This window comes from Cupressus sempervirens, chromosome 4 (assembly GCF_028749045.1).
Source record: "Cupressus sempervirens isolate cs-2001-9-10 chromosome 4, ASM2874904v1, whole genome shotgun sequence".
NCBI lineage: Eukaryota > Viridiplantae > Streptophyta > Pinopsida > Cupressales > Cupressaceae > Cupressus > Cupressus sempervirens.
In genome coordinates, this window is record NC_143121.1 from 60,126,889 (window position 1) to 60,148,972 (window position 22,084).

Below are 22,084 nucleotides of genomic sequence, written 5' to 3' on the forward strand. Positions count from 1 at the left end.
TGTGCTCTTTTGATATCTGTCTTGCCTGTCCTCCCTCCAGCTTTTGCCTTTTATTAGCATACTGATTTCCTGCATAGGTTTGGCTCGCACTTGGAATTTTTTGGCCCTAAGTATTTGGCTCCTTGTCAGAGACCGTTTCAGTATTTTCTTCTGTGCATGCCTTCTGACATTAGCTTCATGTTTCTCTACCACTTAACAGTCTCGACTTCTATTTGGGTTTCCAACTGCAACTTGCATTTCAAGTAATGCAACAAATTTCCTCCTAAGAAGCTTACAAATGTACGTCTTGTAATTTCAGTCGACTTTTGTATCAAAAAACAACAACGCTGTATGGTTCCCAACAATTTCTGATTGAAAGGTCAAAGTTCAAACCTCTTATCTTATGTCATCTACTTGTCTAACTGGTATTTGCATGCGCTTTGTTTTTGCTGCTTCCCCTTCAGTCTCCTGAGCCGACTAGCAATGGGGCTCCAACAGACCTTATTGTTCCCATTGCAACTCAAATCCACCACTTCTTCAAAAAGAAGAGCAGCCATGTTCGCGAGGCGCTTGGCATCATCTACCAAAAAGGTCGTCCTCACCATGGTTGAGGATGGGGCTGCCCTTTCTTCCACCGGGCTTCATAGTGGCCGCCTCATCTGGCGGGCTTCTTTGCTGCGTACCGGACCAGCCGGGGTGCAAGACGATCCTGATGTGCAATCCCCTAACATAGAGCTTGTCCCTGCTGCCCTCCACATTGAAAGAGCACTTTGTTCCTTCTGTGGGTCTTCTTGTCGACAACGCTTCCCAATCCTACAAGGTCGTCGTCGCAGGGGACGATCTGATTTCCCCATTCGCCGTCAAGAATCTGAGCACTGAGGTCTTCAAATCAGTGGGGAGGTTTCCAGAGTGGAGAATCTCTGGAGCTCTGCCTCGGCTCTGTAGCCTTGAATCAGGTAAGATGACTTACTCCGATGGGTATTTCTATTGCATGAATTATAGCCCTTTCAGTGTGCTGGCCTATGATGTTAGGGAAGGGGTGTGGAGTAAGATTGAGGCCCCCATGAGGCGTTTCGTTCGGGCACCGAGCCTCGTGAAGTGCCGGGGGAGGCTTGTTCTTGTGGCTGCTGTTCGGAAGAGCACGCTGAATGTTCCCAAGAGCATCCGCATGTGGGGCCTTCACCATTCCAGGAATGGCTGGGTGGAGCTCAAGCGCATGCCACAGCATCTCTACGACCAATTCATCGCCCTCTCTCACAATCGAAATCGAATTTGAGCCTCTTTCTTACGGGGCGTTTAACACTGCTTAACTTGTTTGTTGTCCTTGTTATATTAGTATAACTACACTATCAAAGAGTTATAATATTTTTCGGTATTTTTTTTCCCTCAATCTGCAGTTGCTGGTCTTTCATTTTCAGATTTCTTTTTTTTAGATGATTGCTTGCTATGGTGAGAATTTTAAAAGCAGAATCAGATTGATTGCTGCTCTCTCACCCTTTGTCAGTCTGTTATAACATATCTCTACTATTCCTAGTAACATTTTCTTGTCTTTTCATGCAAGATTCTTTTTTCTTTTTTTAGCTCTTGACAGAAGCATCATTTGCTTTTATTATTGCCTGTTGTCAACCTATTTTTGGCCTGTAATCATTCCCTATGAGTGATATTTTAAGATTTTCAAAATCAATTGAAAGATGTCCTCTATTTGTTCCTTCAAATAGATGTGTTAGACTCCCTCCGACCATCAATCTTCTAAGTTCTTTTATCTTTGAAAAGGTGTCAGACTCGATCTAAATTTGATATCAATCCCCCATTTTTCTACAATAACATTTTTAGAGGAAAAGATCAAGGCACATAGCTCTTGGTTGTATGTATAAAAATACAAATAAGAATGTTAATTAGGCTATTAGAAATTTAACTACCGCCTATTACTAACAATAACATAAATGATTGTAATATTTATTTTATATTTTCAATAATAGAAGTAACAACACATAATACTTAATTTTTTATACTCACATATTAGATCTCTCAATCATTATATAAGATTACTAAATGCTCTCTCTCTCTCTCTCTCTATATATATATATATATAATAAAACTATCATATTTTTTTAATACTCATATATTAATATGAAAGACTAAGAACTTAATATGCCTCCTATACTTACCTTACAATGGTCCCTTTATTTTCCCCTCATGATGTGATCAATCTTCTTCCTAAAAAATCATATATCCATCCTTGAGTCTTAAATTAAATTAGTCACCATTTCTCCAAAGTTTGAACACAAAATATTATAAAATCAAGAAACCAGAACTAAAGGTTAGAAAGATAGTGAGGGGATTTGTCAATATGAAAGCCTGTGATCCATTGTTCCACACAGGGACCTTGTTTATCTTTCAATTCACCCAACTCAACATTTTCCATTGATGTCTGTAGGGTTAAATCAGATTTATTAAAGATTGACATAAATGAATCTATGCTCTATTTTACTGTAATCAATCCAACGTGCAACAAAACTTTTGATGTGGGTCAAAACTTAAATAATTTGAACAAGATATACAAATGATCTTATACAAATTTGTTGCAAATATAATGCCATTATGGAAGTTTTGCAACCCATAACAAAGATGACTCTTCACTAATAACTATCATGTATAGCAAGAATGTTTGTGACTAGCAGATTGGAACAATCCATCTCCAATTTGGTAGGTAGTTTCATTACCCATTAGCTCATTTACTACAAATTTTGAATACAAAGGTGGCACCCTTATGAAAGAGAATAAATTATAATATCATAAATACTAATAACATTGATAACAATGGAGATTGGATATGTTTCATTGTATTCTTGAGGAAATGCAATTCATCCTCTCTCATGTTTCAGTCATCAATGAGGAGCTTGTAAAGTTTGACATTTCTGTGAAGAGTTGCAAAAAGAAGTCATGACATTTACATCTATACTTGTCAGTGATTCTTCCCAATCTTTGACAATTTGAATGAGAAAGTGTTGAAAATAGATTGATATAGGATGAATACATGTTTCAATCATTGTTTTATCACTGATGTCAAACCTACTACTTGTTGGTAAGACAATTACTTAAATGATTTGAGTACTATCGTTTGTTTGATTGATGAAGAGGATTTGATCAAATGAGGTAACAGTAGCACCTAGAAAAAAGGTTGAGTTATGATATAGAAAAGGAGTACAAGGATCAATTAAGACAGTGATATTATAGTACATTAATTATCTACTTAAGGTTGCAAAGGATGGATACACTGATTAAGTTCAGAAGAACAAGTTAAACAAAGTATGTTTTCCAAGCTTGATAATCTACATAGTAGGTGCTGAGCAAAGTTAGTGTAAGCCGAGTAGAAAATCAGTTGGAGCTGAGCAAATTATATTTCATTGTAAGTCAAGTGATGTAGTGTAAGTCAAGTAAAGTTTAGTTGATGCCGAGCACAAGTAAACTTTAGTTAGTGTCGAGTGTTTTGATAGTGGAAGCTGAGAAATGCAGTATGTGGCAAGCATCAAAAGCTAATTAATGCTGAGTGTCAACATTATGAGAAAGATTGAGAATTAAATGAATCTGAGCTGACATGTTTGATTTTTTGGATTATGTGAACCATATGGAAGATAAGCTTGATGAGTTGGTAGCACATAATTCAAGATAAACCATTTTATGGAAAATTCAAAGAGGATTGAAGGAGAAGTTTCTAGAAGGGAATGAAATGAAATGATGGGTAGATTCATTGAATCCTACCTATTCCAACCTAACCCTAAAATAGATGAAGGAGGTTGAACGAAAAAAGATCTTAATTTTCTATTTATAGAGATGGCTGGTCAAAAGAAAAGGTTGTCATATGTGAGAACCTAAGGAAGACAAGGAGTTTAGGTATTTGCTTCATTCAGTGACCTAAGAGAAGAGTCTGCATTAACAAGAAAAGCAAGAAGGTTAAAGGGTATGGATGCTTGAAGGGTGAATAAACTGTCAGAGATGAAGTGTGTGAAAGCCAAGCAGAATGGAGGACTGAAACATAGATCTGTAATCTACAAGTGTGTTGTAAGTTGTTATCAGATCAAGCCTTACTATTACTTTCTAATCATTGTATCAATCTAGGGTAAATCCTTTGGATTAAGGTTGACCTAACAGTCATTTGTAAATCCTTTAACTGGGTGACATTCTAAGTAAATGATCTAAATTCCTCTAACAAGGTTCACTCCTAATAGGGTGATTGGAATCCTTTAACCAGGTCACATCTAACAGTGTGCATTGTAACCTTTAACAAGGTTGGCCTTTCATAGGGCATTACTTTAGAAGAGTGAGAATGAGTAGCATGTTATTGGTGGTTTTTTCCAAATTAGATTTCCATGTTAAATCATTGTGTCAAATGTGTTATTAAATGTGTTATGTTTTATGCTTACATTTTTGCAAAGTTGATTTGACAGTAACCTACATGTTTAAGTGAATGTATGATCTAATGGATGCATGCATGATGAAAATGTTTTACGGATATGGGTTCACTAAGTTGTGAAAATTTTTATTTATACATCTAGACCTTGGATAATTGATTCACCCCCTCTCTCAGTTATTCTAAAAAATTCCAACAATTGGTATCAAAGCCATCTGCTTAAGAGGACTAGTTTGAAGGTACTAAAAGCAAAAAGATCAAGATGTAAAAAAGAGAGGTGCCCAAGCTCAATAGAGATAACTTTCTTGCATGGAAAATTCTAATGAAGCTACACCTAGGAGGTCTTAAAGATCATACACAGTCTACCATCACCACATAGCATGTTGACCCTGCTGGAGCCCTAACTGTTGAAGATTTGAAAAAAGAAGAAAGAACACTACCATGCAATGTTGGAGATTGCCTCTACCCTAAGTTATGCTGAAATTGATGATATCAAGGATAATGACAATGCAAAAAAAATGTGGGATGCTCTTCACACTATCTATGGAGGAGACACAAATGTTCTAAGAGCCAATTCTGAAATTCTTAGAGGTAAGTTCGATGATATGAGAATGCAAGAAGGTGAGAATATTGCTAAATACTAATCTAGGATAAAGGATGTTGTTAATGCAATAAGGGGATCTAATGGTGTAATAGATGATGAGACTATACTAAGAAAAGTTTTGAGAACACTAATGCCCATTTATGCTATTAGTGTTTCTACAATACAAGAACTGAGATGTATACCATGTTCTAATCTAACTCTTGAAGGACTAGTAGGTAGGCTCACTACTTTTGAGCTATCCAATTTTGATAATTTCAAACCTGACAATGTTGAATTTTCTTTCAAAGCCAAGCTATCATTGAAGGAACCTAATGAGAATAATAAGAAAAAGGTAAAGTATGTGTCCAGTGATAGTGAAATAGATGAGGAGGATGTAGAACAACCTAAAGCACTATTAGCAAAGAGATTTCACAGAGGTAAAGGAAAGTTCAAAGGTAAATTTCCTATCATGTGTTTCAATTGTAATGAGGTTGGTCATATTTCTACTAGATGTCCAGAGAAGAAGAATTATAGAGGTGGAGACAAGTACAAAAGTAGAAGAGATGAAGACATAAAAAATTACAAAGACAAAGGAAAGAAGTCTTGCTACATTGTTGAAGAACAAACAAAAGATGAATTTGATGATCATGATGAAGTGGTGTATGTTGCAAAAAAGGATGAATTTGATGAGGATGAGGCCACTGCACTAGTGTCTTGTGTGAACAAGAGTGACAAATGGATCATTGATAGTGGGTGTTCACATCACATGGTTGGAGATAAAAGTAAGTTCATTACCTTGGATTATTATGATGGAAATAGTGCAAGGTTTGGTAATGATGCACCATGTCTAATAAAAGGAAAAGGTTTTATCAAACTCACTAAAAAGATTTTATGTGACAATGCTTATTATGTTGAAGGACTTAACTACAATTTGTTGAGTGTGTCACAACTGAATAACATAGGATGTAAGGTTGAGTTTGAGAATAAAATTGCTAAGATATATGATACTAATAGAAAACTAATTGAAAAAAGTGATCAAACTAGAGGTAATCTATTATACCTTGATATAGATGATGCTACTTATTTAGTTGTAGAATTTGATGATGTGTGGCTATGGCACAAGAGGTTATGTTAATTTTGATAACTTGGTTAGTATTAGTAACATGAGAAGAGTCAGAAGTTTGCGTAAGTTGAAGAAACTTGACAATATAATTTGTAAATAATATTAGTTAGGCAAAATGAAAAAGTCAAGTTTTAAGAGTAAGATTCATACCTCTAAAGGAATATTAGAGATTGTTCATACTGACTTGTGTGGACCAATCGAAGTGCAAAGCTACAAAGGAGATAAGTACATTATGCCATTTGTTGGTGATTATTCTAGAATGATGACAATTATGTTTCTAAAACAAAAATTTGATGCTTTACAAATGTTTAAGTGGTACTTAGCAAGAGTTGAGAAGGAAATATGTAAAAGTTTGAAATGTTTGAGATCTGACAAAGAAGGAGAATTTACATCAAATGAGTTTGAGATATTTTGTAATGAAAAAGGAATCAAAGGACAAACATTTACTCTAGGACCTCTCCACAAAATAAAATTGCTGAAAGGAGGAATAGATCTATAATGGATTGTGCTAGGAAACTCATGATGGAGAAAAATGTTGCTTTGAAATATTGGAGAGAAACTGTCTATAGCTTGAACCATGTACAAGCCAAGAAAGGTACTCATTCAACACTTTTTGAACTATGGTACGTATACTCACCCAATATAAAATATTTGAAGGTATTTGGAAGCAAGTGTACATTCTCAAAGATTTTAGAAATGGTAAATTAGATGCAAAAAGTGAAGAAGGCATATTCCTTGGCTATCCCACAAGAAGTAAAGCTTATAAATATTTAAATATTAACACGAATATTTTTGTGGAAAGTGCAAATGTGAAATTTTATGAATATACAAAAGTACATGAGGCTAAACCTATGAAGGAACTAGAAGAATACAGATCATTTGTATACTTTTATGAAGGTATGCTTGCTGATGAAGATGCTGTAAATCAACAAAAAGTTTCAGTGACTACCGAGTCACATACTATGAATGTCGAGTTGCATTTAGGAATCGAGTTACATTCAGAAGCTGGGTTACATAATGAAGTTGAGGCACCCTTTGATTCTAAGATTAGTGTACATGAAAGAGATGTTGAGCTACTTGATAGAGATGTATATAGTGATTCAGAAGTTTAGAGACCAAATGAGGAAAATAGAGCAGAACCAAGATTGTCTAAGTATGTCAAGAGACATCATCCTGCTACACAGATAATTGGAGATAAAGATGCTAGACCAATGAAAAGGAACAAGTTGAGAAATGATACATTTTTGTTGAGCATGCAAGAACCTAAAACAATGAAAGATGTGTTATAAGATGTGAAACGGAGCAAAGCTATGAAAGAAGAGATTGAACAAATTGAGAAAAATAAGACATGGACTCTACTTCCTAGACTAGAAGATAAAAATGTGATTGGCACCATGTGGGTATACAAATACAAGTTAGATGAAAATGGTGAAGTCACAAGGAACAAGGCAAGATTAGTTTGTAAAGGATATGCACAAGAAGAAGGGATAGACTATGGAGAAACATTCACTCCTATTGCAAGATTGGAAGGAGTAAGAACTTTGCTTGCTTACTCTACATACAAAGGTTTCAAAGTTTATCAAATGGATGTTAAGTTTGCATTTTTGAATGGTATATTGTGATGACGCCTTTTTAACCCCTTGACCTAAAATACAAAATTTAGGTATAAGTTAGGGAATCATCAAAATTTGGCAAACCTATGACCACCATTGTTATTAAAATGTTTGAGGAGATGAATATTTAATTTAATTTACTTAATTCATTTGGAAGATTTCTTCATATAGTACACATAAATATTTCTCTCTTCTTATTACGATCATTTTGGGATGGAAGATTTACGGTGCAAAGGGTGCATGAAACAGACTACAAGTGGTTCCTTGGAGGATATTCGTCATGTGCTTGAAATTACTCCGCCTCTCCCTCCACCAACTCCCTATCTTAAGATTTCATAATATAGATGAGAAGTAGATCTCTATGTACTATAGTTGAAATGTATTCCTAATATTATTTAAATCTTTAAGAATATATCTTAATATATTATACCAGTATTCTTTGATGCAATATTATTTATATGTCATATATTTATATCCATTCTGATGTATATATCATCCAACATACATACATACATACATACATACATACATACATATATTATATATATATACATATTCACTTACTTATGGCATGTATCGACATTACCAATATCACTTTAATATTTTACTCATACAAATTTCTTTATATAATTCATTAATCATTTTGTATCTATATTGAATTGAACTAATTTAAGAATTAACCTAACTCACAACATATAATCATTATTAATGGAATTCCACATATAATTCAGTGCCGATACCTTTATACAAGAACTTAATCATCAATTGCTTTTTAATTTACTATATCCATATCTAATGTGTACAAGTGAGCGCATCTATATTCATATGTACTTGACTATGTCTGAAAGTGTTACGTGGGCAGTAATATTAGTCCTTTGGCAACACAAGGACCCATTTGTACTTGGTGTGGGGACTATCTGCAATGGGTGCGAAGTTGCCAATATGTGGTCCAGAGATTATCAATACGTTCTCGCAAAGTTTGTTGGTGTTGATACATGGATCTTTATGTGGAGTATATGACATTTGCTACACTTCCCTATTCACTTCTCCATTTTCCATTTATGATATCCTTTTTAAATTATTCTCTTCTGCTCTTCTTCGATGTGTCTTTTCAAATTTGACCTAACCCTAATTAATATTACTTTGAGTAGACATGATGAAAAGTTGTGCCCATAATATATGATGCTTTTCTATTGTTATTGAATGTTATGTGGTTAATTAGGTTTAGGTTTAGGTTTGTTTGATTTTATTGAATTGAAAGTATTTATAATTTATAGTAATGGTAAAGGTTAATGTATTTTAAAGTTAATGTGTAGTTTATTATAGCATTTATTTAATTAGTGTATTTTGGAATTAGTAAAATATTTGTAGTATAATTATGAAGATGAATGATCAACATTTTTATTCGGTGATCATTAATTCAACATTAAACCTATGAGTTATAATTTGTATGCTATTGATTGATATAATTCCACAATAGTGCTATTATGATAATGTGTTGAAGATATTAACTTTAATAATTTAAACAAATACAACATATGTTTGATAAAGAAGAAATACATTCTCCCCTTCCTAAATTTGCTTGTCCCCAAGCATTGCTGAGTGAGAAATGACTTCTTCTCCCACCCATGTAGCATCTTTCCTGGGAAGAATTTTCTATTTCACTAAGTATTCTGGAATAGTCTAGTTCCTTAGTCTCTTGTCGCACCTTTCAAGAATAATCTCAGGCTCCAAGATGAGCTTTCCTTCATTGTCTAGTGGTGGCAGATCAACACAAGGGCTTATATGTTTCCCGAGGACTTTATTAAGTCTGGATACATGAAAGATATTATGAATCCTACTATTCTCAGGTAATTCTATCTTGTAGGCTACTTCTCCTATCCTTCTTAGGATTCGGTATGGTCCATAGAAATGTGGTTTTAATTTTTCTGCTCTGCTGACCTTGAGTGAAGATTGTTTGTAGGGCTTTAGTCTTAAGAATACCAGATCTCCAACTTGGAATGAACTTTCCACTTGCTTTTGATCATCATATATATATATTTTGGTTTTGAGCATGGTGGAGATTATCCTTGAGATTTTTCATAATATCAATGCTTTATTGGATGAAGTCCTTGGCTCTTGGTACCCTGCTCTCTTGAATGATCAGATCTCCAAATGTAGTGGCCTCATATCCATATAATGCTTTAAATGGACTCATCCCAATTGAAAAGTGATGGGTGTTATTATAGTAGTATTCTCCTAAGTATATCCATTATGCATTTTTCTGTCCTGTCACATAGTTTCTGAGATAACCTTCTATCCATTTGTTAACAATTTCGGTTTGTCCATCCATTTAGGAATGATAATTGGTGCTGGGAGTTAACTCAGTTCTTGCTAACAAGAAAATTTCTTTCCAAAATAGGCCGAGAAACTTGCTATCCTTTTCACTAATAATATTCCTTGGTAACCCATGTAGCCTAAAAATTTCTTTGAAGAATAACTCTGCTATTTGTGGTGCCTTATAATGTATGGATATTGGAAAGAAATGTGCATATTTGGTCAACCTATCTACCACTACAAGGATGGAATCTCTTTCTTGCACCCTTGGTAATCCTATAATGAAATCCATGGAAACGCTTTCCCACTTTTGGTTTGGGATGGGTAATGGTTGTAATAAATTGGCTGGGTAGTTCTATTCAGACTTATTCTTTTGGCATGTCATACATTCTTGGACATATTTCATAATTTCCTTCTTTTTGCCTTTCCAAGTGTAGCTCTCCCTTATCTTCTTGTAAGTCTTGTAGAATCTAGTGTGTCTAGATAGAGGGTTGTCATGATATTCCTTCATAATTTTTCCTTTAACCTTGGAATTAATTGCAAGCAGTATTCTTCCCCTATATAGTATGAGTTCTTCAATGATTTTGAATTCATCATTGGGTATATTTCCCTCCATGGTCTCATTAGTTCTTGGATCCTTAGCATATTCTGCAACAATTTCATTTTTCCAATCGCATGTGATACTAGTAAGGGTATTCAATTGGCCTTGTCAAGATAAAGCATCTGCTACCACATTATGAGTTCCTTTGATGTACTCAATATCAAAATTATATACTTGGATTTTACTTACCCATTTCTGCTGGCGATCATTAAGGTCTTTCTAATTCATGAAGAACCTTAATCTGTTATGGTCTGTCTAAATATTGAACCTTCTACATACTAGGTATTGTCTAAATTTTTCCAATGTGTACATGATTTCCAACATTACTTATCATAGATTGAGTAGTGCCTTTCTGTCTTTGAAAGTTTCTGGCTCTCGAAAGCAATAGGGTGTTTTTTTTGCATTAGTACTACCCCAATTCCTTCACTAGAAGCATCACACTATTATTCAAAAGGTAGTGTAAAATTTGGAACAACTAAGACTGGGAAAGAGCTCATTTTTTCCTTCAACTCTTCAAAAGCTTCTTGTGCTGCCTCATTCCATCCAAAATTTCCCTTTTTTTTTAAGTCTATCAAAGGGGATGCTAACTTGGAAAAATTCTTCACAAATCGTCTGTAGTAGTTGCATAAGCCCAAGAATCCCCTAAGTTGAGTTAGGGTTTTGGGTTTTGGCCATTCCCTTATTGCTTTAACTTTTCTTCATCCATGCTTACACCCTTGGTACTGATTTTATAACCCAGATAAAGAATTTCTTCTAACCCAAATTCACACTTTGATGCCTTTGCAAATAAGGATTCAGATTCTAGTATGCTTGGGAATTCTTCAATGTGTTGGAGGTGCTCCGACCATGATTTGCTATAGATAAGAAGGTCATCAAAGAAAATAAGGAGAAATTTCCTCAGTTTTTTTTGGAAGATATGATTCATGCATGATTGGAAGGTGGCTGGGGCATTAGTGAGGCCAAAGGGTAGAACTAGAAACTCAAAATGCCCATAATGACATCTAAATGCTATCTTGGGAACATCCTCCTTCCTCATTCTGATTTGGTGGTATCTTGAACGTAAATCAATCTTAGAAAAATACACTACTCCATGAAGTTTGTCTATGAGTTCATCCACCCTAGGAATGGGATAACGATTTTTAATAGTTTTCTTATTTAGTGCTCAATAATCTGTACACATTCTCATTGTCCCATCCTTCTTTTTCACAAGTACCACTGGTGATGCAAAAGGAATGGAACTAGGTTGAATATGTCCCATTGCTAAGAGTTCTTCAATGGCTTTTTCAATTTCATATTTATATTTTTTAGGATGTCGGTAAGGGGTTCTAATCACTAGTTTAGCATCCTTTTCCAATTTTATAATGTGTTCAAAACCTCTTTTGGGTGGTAATCCTAGTGAAATTTCTCCAAACACCCTTTGATGTTTCCTAATGATGGGTTAAATATCTATATGGATCGCTGATTCTTGTGGAGTAGATTTGTCTAGTACTAAACATTGTGCAACCCACTCTTCTTGACCATGCTATTATATTCTTTCTATTCTTTTGCATGAAACTAGTTTCGTAGAACCATCAGGTATACCTTCCAATGTTATTTCTTCCCCTTTGTGCTCAAAATGAATCTTCAAATTTGGAAGGTCAAACTTAAAAAATCTAAAAGAAAATATCCATGGAGCCCCCAAAATTATATCTGAGTCTAGTGGAACCACATGCAGGTCCTCTCCGATGGTGTGTTTTCTTCCTAATGTGATTTCTTGTTGTGGAATCACCTTTGTAAATTATACCAATGATCATGTGGCTTGAACAATAGTAAATTCCTTGAGCTTTTTAGTTTTTAATTTCATTTTGTTAACGAGTTTTTCATCAATGTAATTATGGGATGCTCCACTATCAACTAGTGCAATGACTTTCTGTCCATTAAGAGTGCACCTAATTCTTAAGACTTGATGCTTAGAGGGTTGAGTAATAGTGGTTATCACTCCATATTCTTCTCCTTCTTTATCTTCTCCATTGCTTTTGTCACATTTTGCCTTTTTGTTGACATTTTCTTCCTTAAGATCTTCTTCAATTCTTTGGATGCGGCCTCTCTTTCCACATTTATGTCTTGGCACCCAGTCTTTACTGAAATTGCGAAAAGGGTTTCTTTTTTGGTTGTAGTTATGGCTTGGCTCCCATGGCTCTTGGAATGTGAAGCATAAATTCTTTTTCTTTAACTCCTCTCAGTTCTTTGTAGGAACAAACCTTTTGTATGATTTATCTTTTTTGTGGGGTTTTGAGTTGGGTTTATTCCATGATTTGTTATTCATGGTTGAGACCTCTAATCTTAGAGCTATTTCAAAAGAATCATCTAAGGATGAAGGCTTTAGGACACTTACTAGACCTTTTAATGAGTCTTTTAATCCTTCTATGAACAAGTAGGTAGAGCGTTCGTCATCTACTCCTGTGACTTGGACTGAAATCTTTTGGAATTCTTTAATATAATCCTCCACTGTTCCTTGCTACCTTAGTTGAGTTAATTTCTTTAAATTCTCTTGGGGATGCCTTCTATCAAATCTCTTAATAATTTTTCAAGAGAATTTAAGAAGTGACATTTTGATGCCCTTGAGTAACAAGGCCATGATGCCACCAATTGTGTTCCGTGCCCTCTAGGTGAAGAATCACAAATTGAAGTGCATCTTCTTCCATCATCGGACTAAGGGTCATATAAGTGTTCAATTTTTGTAGCCAAGCATGTGCAGTAGACTTTTCTGATCCATCAAAATTTGGAAGTGTTACTTTATTCACTTTGCTTCTAAAGTCTTGATTTTGATGTCTTCTTTCTCTCCTAAGGGTTTCTTTCCTGTTGACTTCACAGAATTCTCTCAATGTTTCTAGCCCCCTGATTTCTACTTCAAGGCTGGCATAAGCTCTTGCATTCTCAATAGCATTATTGGTTGTCTGTCCCTCTTCTTCCATTGAGGGGCCCTCCCTAGGTAAGAAAGGGGGTTTGGGTACCTGAGATGATGAAGCTCTATTATTTTTTGAGTGGTTTGAACTTATGTCTCTTGCACCAGAATTATTGTTTTTAAGATTGTTTATGGAATTTCCCATGTTTTGTAGCACTTGGAGAAGTTATTGGTTTAATCTCTCTATTTGTTTTGCTAAAGTTTGGTTTGTCTATTCCATAACATTCCTAAGTTCATTAGACAATTGTTCACTCATTTTTGCTCCTTTTCTCATTTACTATTTTTTCAGGATGGCAGGATCATGCTCTGATACCACTTGTGATGATCCATTTTTAACCCTTGACCTAAAATACAAAATTTAGGTATAAGTTAGGGAATCATCAAAATTTGGAAAACCTATGACCATCATTGTTATTAAAATGTTTGAGGAGATGAGTATTTAATTTAATTTACTTAATTCATTTGGAAGATTTCTTCATATAGTACACAAAAATATTTCTCTCTTCTTATTACGATCATTTTGGGATGGAAGATTTACAGTGCAAAGGGTGCATGAAACAGACTAGAAGCAGTTCCCTAGAGGATATCCATCATGTGCCCAAAATTACTGTGCCTCTCCCTCCACCAACTCCCTATCTTAAGATTTCATAATACAAACGAGAAGTAGATCTCTATGTACTATAATTGAAATGTATTCCTAATATTATTTAAATCTTTAAGAATATATCTTAATATATTATACCAATATTTTTTGATGCAATATTATTTATATGTCATATATTTATATCTATTCTGATGTATATATCATCCAATATATATATACATATATACATACATATATATATATACATATATATACATATATACACACATATATATATATATATATATATATATATACATATATATACATAAGCACTGTTGGAAATATTCAAGATATGACAAGTTACTGAGAGGGGAGGGGTGAATCAGTAACTTCTAAAATTTCAAACAATAAAACTGTATACTGATATATTCATCATTCATCCAAGTAACCTATTGTAAGCATGAAACAAAATCATTTGCAATACTTGAACACACAGATTTGGTGACCCAGAAACCTTCCAAATAGAAAGTAAAACTGGGGTGGGGATGAAACCCACAAGCTTCGTTACTGCAGTATGAAGTTGGCCGGTTAAGGCTTACAATGACCACTTCTGGTGATCTGCCCTGTTAGGAGCACAAAGGATCGCTAGATCCACCTTGTTAGAGGATTTTCAAACATACAATAAAGTATGCACTCTGTTAGGAGATTTACAAAAGACTGTTAAGTCTACCCTGTTAAAGGATTTGCAAAAACTGATTCACCTGTTAGAATGAAACAGTGGATCTGATTACAACTAATTTCTGATAAGATCCGCTATGCTCTGATTCACCTTGATGTGATAGATAAAACTTTTCTGCTTCAAAACTAGCCCTGCTGAATATCTTCACAATTCAGCCCACATACTTTCGCACGCATGTATATCTTTCGCACTTTCACACATTCACACTTTCACACTTCCACTCATTACCATTGCCATAACTGTTCATTTGAATGATACAATACATTGCATATATATACTATCCATATAAATAATACATGCAAGGTCGGCTAAACAATACATGCAAGGTCAGCTAAAACAAGTGCAAATCTCTATACAAAGTCGGCCCAAGGTAAAAACTCGAGTTCACTGAACTGACTCGGTGTCCTTCTGATACTCGGCATCCACTGCGTTACTCGGCATCGTCATGCACTCGGTAGAAGTGAAGGCACGGTTCATACTAAACACTTCGAATAGTTTTGAACTCGGTAACCACTGGAGACTCGGTAGAAGAGATGTCACTCGGTGAATACTGCTATCTGAACTGTTGCTCGGTGATCAAAGGAAATACTTGATAGAACCTTGTGACTCGGTGATAGTTAGTTTCCTTGATATCCATCTGAGCTCGGTAAAAATTAATTTCCTTGATAACCTCAGGAGCTCGGTTATCATGAAGTTCTTGGTTACATCTTAGTACATCTTTACTCGGTCAAAACTGATTCCTTTCTTTATCTTGAACACTCAGTAAACACTGATTGCTTTGTTCACCTTGATCACTCAGTAAACACTGATTTCTTTGTTCACCTTGATTACTTGGTAAACACTGACTTCTTTGTTCACCTTGATTACTTGGTAAACACTGACTTCTTTGTTCACCTTGATTACTCGGTAAACACTGAGAACTAGGTAAAGCTTGGTTTCCGATGTGAGCTCGGTAAGTATTCAGAATTCAATAAGTGTTGTAACTAATGAAAAAAATGTATCATAATGCCAACAATCTCCCCCTTTGGCATTAGTGACAAAAACACTTATGAGACAAAATTTATCTGACATGCTGATGACTAATTCTGAATATACATAGCTTCATTATATACAACTCCCCCATAGAATAGCTTTGTTATATACAACTCCCCCATAGAATGTACATACATTATTTACATGAGCTGTATATCTCTTCCTTTGTAAAAATTTTGAAAACACTTATTCACCCATAGTATACATATCCAATAATAATCTCCCCCTTTTTGACAATAATGCCAAAGAATAAAGAATATATATACTTATATGGAAACACCAAAATGAGAGATGAACTCTGAATGTACCTGGAGAATAAGCTGGAGAGTCTTATCCCAATTCTCTTGCAAAATTTTGTAGGTAGAAAGAGCTATTTGAATTTCAGCCGAAAGTTCAATCACATGATCTGCAATGGAGAAGTTATTATCATGGATTAATGTCTGTGAATGTGCAATATGCTTCTACATTGAATCCATGATGGGAAGGATCATGTTTTGGATATCTATCAATGTAGATCGGATCCTTGCCTCTTCCCTCAACAGCTCTGCCTGCTTCTCTGACAAAAATTTGATTCTAAGGTGATGAGATGAGCTTGAACTGGGGTCAAGCTTCAAGTTCTGTGCGCTTACCTTCAGATCTTCATCAATTTTATTTAGTTTCTCTCTTATTCCTTTAGTGTATTCGGTAACATCACAAAGTTTAGCAAAAAGAGATGTTACATTATTAAAAGAATTTTCCATAGCTGCCAAAACTGAGGTTAATGCAACCTGATTTATTGCAATGTTCTGGGAAATGTGCCCTAATACCTTATTATCAAATTTCTTTTCTGCATGCTCAATTAGCTTTTCTTGTCTGGAGGCATCTTCATTGAATTTATTAACTGCCTCTTCTAGTTGAATCAAAATGTGTTGAGAAGTATCAACATCAACACCTATAGCCTCAGTAATTATGTTCCGGGCTTCCTCAATTATCCTATATTCCTTATCCCTTTCTAATCTTAACTACATCTGAGTAGCCTTTTTCTCAATAAGTTGACTAGCATACCTCATTTCTTCAATGGTAGCATTATCAAAGTCAATCTTTGGAATTACTATCTCTGTGTCCAAGTCAATATCTTCAAGAATTTCCTTTCCAGTGATCATAAGTCTTAATGGTTGCTTTTGTTTGACTTCTGGGATGACTGGTTTGACCTTTGGAATAGACACAACAGTAGAGATAGAAGGACTAGCAGTAAAAACTGGGATGTTTGAGGTTTGAGTGCCAATAGAAGTATGTACAGGGTCAAAAATTTGAGTGCTGGCCAAAAATGGTGATACACTCGGTAATAAAGTATCTGAGCTCACTGTGCCTGAAGTAGATGGCAAAAAAATTGTAGAACAAATTTGAGTTGTCAAAATTTGAGAACTTACAGCAATGCCAACTGATGATGATGGAGTCGAGGAGGCTAACTCGGTAGATGAAAAGGGGTGCAGCTCGGTAGACGAAGAGGGATGCAGCTCGGTAGATGAAGTGGTAGTCACTTCCACTGATGATACCTGGAGCTGAGATATGGCAGGTGTAGATGGTAAAACTGGTGTAGATGATCCTGCTGAAGCTGACTCCAACCTTGATGATGTCATAGGTTTGTTTGGGGAGTGAGGAAGTGATGCAATAACTGCTGCTGCAATTTTTACCATATCATCCTCCTTATCTTCCTCTTTAGCTTCTTCCTCTTTTTCTTCTTCCTCCTTTTCTTCCATCATTGCATGCAACTCTCCTGGTGTAACTATGATGGATGGAGTGCTATCTGATTCATCACTGCTGCTACTGCTGTCATCATCCTTTATTTCTACTGGGTCTACACTGGGCTTATGTAGATGATAGATGTTTTTCCACATGTTTGTAGCATCATTTACAACATGCTCTATATCTTTGATCAAAACTAAACAAGTGTGGAATCTGATCATCATTTTACCTTCATAGGTTTTCAATTCAGATTTTACCTCTGCTCCAGTGAGACTAGGTCGAAGATTCTTCAGGGATTGCTCATATATATCTTTTACTGTCTTGGTGGCTAACTCCCATCTTGGCTGTACTCTCTCCAGTAGTTCTTTAGAGATATGAGGAGCAATCTGGTCCGGGGAGTATTTCCATTTTCCCATTTTGTTAAGTACCAGTTCCTCAATTTGCATTTTCTCTGCATCAGTCCTTGTCTCAAATCTCAATGCCTTGAAATTTGCAATGCCAGCTCCTTCTTCCAATGTTTTGAGCCTTTGCTCGAATGTAGGTGCAGGTTTGACCAATACAGGTTCCTGAATACCTTTTCTCGTTCTTCGAGTGAATACTACAGTAGGCTACTTCTTGGGCTTGGTAATGATTACCTTGCCTTTCTTCTTTTCCAGTTGCTCTTTTTCTGATTCTTTTTCTCCTTCTTTTTCTTCTTCACTTTCTTTATCTTCACCTTTTCCCTCGGTGACCATAAGAGAACTTATTTCAGTTTTTAGTTTGGCCATTTTCCTTTTTCCTTTGCTGATGGCCTGTGGAATTTTGATTTCTAGTTCAATTCTGGCCTTTGCTTCATCATAAGTACCAAAAATTTGTTGCCTTGGGTCTACTGGCTCATTTACCAGTGCTTCAATGATGTCCCTGGTTTCATCAATATTTACCTCATATGGAAGAGGTTTGACCCATGCAACTCGGGGTCTAACTGCCTGTATGTATACCTTGTCACAGTCAACCATGAAACAGACCTCATCCTTATACTCTTCAACAAGTTTTGGAGGTATTCTGAATCTGTTGTTCATCCTTTCCTTGAAATCTTCAAAATAATTGTCCATTACTTTGTCAAAATTCATACCCATATCTACTATGAATTCATTTATTTGATACAAAATTGGAGTATCTTTCCTCCATACAACTGTACCTTTGGATGGAAAGAATTTTTGTACATAGAAGAATAAACAAACTAGCAAAGAACCAAATTTACAAGGGTTTGTCTTTGCAGTCCTTATGCTTTCCATGTTTTTGTTGAATTGTTTTAATAATACATCTGCTAGGTCAAACTCCATATTTTTCTTTACAATTTTATATGCCAAATCTACAGCCTCGCAAGGTACACTATTCAGCCTGCTGGAACTATATAGTTTGTATGCAATAACATAAATACCAAATTTCAGTTCTATATCTGAAACATTGTTGAGTTTTAAACCTCTGCCATCCCATTCGGCTTGGGTTTTCTTCTGTAACTCATCCCGTCCTAGGGTTTTGGTGGTTTTGGCTTTGCTGAGCATTGGGAGACCCGTGATTTTGTGAATCATTTTCTTGGTTATCAAAACTGGTTGTTCCAACCACAACTGACCATTATCTACTCGGCTCAAGATATACCTCACCCATTTCACTTGGAAACTTCTTGGCAGATGCGGGATATCTGTTAAGCCTTTGGTTTCCAGATGTTTGAACTCAAGTTTTAGGGTTCCATCTATGCATAACTCGGCTAGGGTGCTATCCATATCTAGTGTCCCTATTTCTTGCACAGTACACTTGAAATGAGTACGAATATCATTGATTAGAAGTACCTTTGGAGGAATCTGTGATTGAGCTCCATGCGGGTCGAGTGATTCAGCGATGGCAGGAACAAGCTTGAACGTCGGTGCCTTCCATTCCGTTCCCTTCACAAGCATTTCAGATCCTTTCTTCGCCTTGCTGCTGCTGGTGCTTGCGAAAGCCATTGCTGTTCGGTGAGTAAGAAGATTTCGTAAGAATACTTTGCTGAAAAATTTCTTCAACTCACTTGAATTCGCTTGAAATCCCTCTTTTGTAAATCTCGAATTCACGGTGAAAAAAATGAGGTTGAAATCTACCCTTTTGATGAAAAATTTGTCATTAATGTTCAGCACGGAGGTAGCTGCGATTGATAGGCTGTCATCTACTAGCTTGGCTTAAACTTCGCAACTTGGTGACCAAAAGAAAATAGGTTAATCCGCCCTTAACTTGGTAAGAGAAGAACCAACCATGCTCGGTAAGTGCAACTTGGTGAAAGAAGCCTTATTTCACCCGACTGAGCTCAGTAAGGTCATGTACCGACCATGATCCTGATGTATCTGAAATACTGATTTGATCATATTTTCATTCTAGGACTGCTTAGAATATTTCTTGTGGATACAATCCTGGTCTTATCCTGATGAGTCTTAATTGGAAATGGGAGAGTCACTCACTTCTTGAGTGACCATTCCATCACTTGAGTTATCTGGCTCGATAGACTTAGAAATCCATTGCTGCTTCATTTGCTTCCGAATATTGTCTACTTTGATTTTCTTCTCATCCTCGACTTTCTTTATGTTCATGCAGTTTTTAGATATATGACCAAGTTCTGTACATGTATAACATCTTACAGTGGTATCCCTTTTTCTTAAGTGATGCCTTGCACAGTTTATGCCAGTATGACCATATTCTCCACAATAATGACATCTGCACCAAGTGTTGTAGTCCCAACCAAATATTGCTTTGACAAGTTGTTCAGTTGGATTAAAAGATTTGAATTTGCATTGTGATGCCTTATGACCTTGCTTTTGGCATTTGTGACATTTACCTTCAAATTTCGGTTTCCTTTTGCATTCATTGGCTTTGTGTCCATGCTGATTGCAATTGTAGCATTTTCCATTAAATTTTCCTTTTCCATTGCTCCAACATCTGTTAGATGTATGACCTAACTTACCACAGTGGCTGCAAGTAGGTTTTTGATTCTTTTGAGTACCCTGTTTGGAGGATTCACCTTCTTCCTTGTATCCAAGGCCTGCTTTACCATTTTGTTTGTGAAAGTTTTCTTCATTTTGCAGATTCAATTGATCCATGTCTTTTTGAGATTTTACCATTCTCTCATTGACTTGTTTTTCAGAGATTAGATCACTTTGTAAGCTTGCATTGATTTGTCTTTCAGTAATTAAGTCATTTCTCAAAATCTCATTCTCAGATCTTAGATTCATAATTTCTTCATTTGCATTAGATAACTGAGTTACAAGATTTTCAAGATGAGAGGATTGATTATTCCTTACCTCTAAGTCTTCAGCTGCCTTGTTCCTTTGCTCCAAGATTTCGCATAGCCTGATGGACTGGATTCCTTGTTCCCTTTTGAGCTTTCTTACTTCTTCCTGCAGAGATCCATTCTTTTCTAAGAGTTCTTTGATTGCTTGGTCAGCTTCATCTGAACTATTTGATGGTGAGAGATCTTCAATCTTTTCTTCAACATACTGATGGTCATTCATTTGCTTTGCAAGTTCTTTTCTTCTTTTCAAGGATTGTAAAAGATGCTCTTTTGCTTCATTGAGTTGAGCCATTGCCATTTTCAGATCTAGCTTTTCATTCTCAATAGTTTTGTCAAGTTTGAATATCTCCATTGTCCTTGATCTTGGCTCAAGCTGTGAAGCTTTTATCTTGAGAACCTTATAGCTCTGATACCAATTGTTGGAAATATTCAAGATATGACAAGTTACTGAGAGGGGAGGGGTGAATTAGTAACTTCTAAAATTTCAAACAATAAAACTGTATACTGATATATTCATCATTCATCCAAGTAACCTATTGTAAGCATGAAACAAAATCATTTGCAATACTTGAACACACAGATTTGGTGACCCAAAAACCTTCCAAATAGAAAGTAAAACTGGGGTGGGGATGAAACCCACAAGCTTCGTTACTGCAGTATGAAGTTGGCCGGTTAAGGCTTACAATGACCACTTCTGGTGATCTACCCTGTTAGGAGCACAAAGGATCGCTAGATCCACCTTGTTAGAGGATTTTCAAACATACAATAAAGTATGCACTCTGTTAGGAGATTTACAAAAGACTGTTAAGTCTACCCTGTTAAAGGATTTTCAAAAATTGATTCACCTGTTAGAATGAAACAGTGGATCTGATTACAACTGATTGCTGATAAGATCCGCTATGCTCTGATTCACCTTGATGTGATAGATAAAACTTTTCTGCTTCAAAACTAGCCCTGCTGAATATCTTCACAATTCAGCCCACATACTTTCACACGCATGTATATCTTTCGCACTTTCACACATTCACACTTTCACATTTCCACTCATTACCATTGCCATAACTGTTCATTTGAATGATACAATACATTGCATATATATACTATCCATATAAATAATACATGCAAGGTCGGCTAAAC

General features: G+C 35.6%; 1 pseudogene; it reads left to right on the forward strand.

Moving 5' to 3' along the window:
- The first annotated feature begins 277 nt into the window (after positions 1-277).
- LOC149559937 (protein UNUSUAL FLORAL ORGANS pseudogene) lies at positions 278-1,255 on the forward strand (annotated as a pseudogene).
- The last annotated feature ends 20,829 nt before the right edge of the window (positions 1,256-22,084 follow it).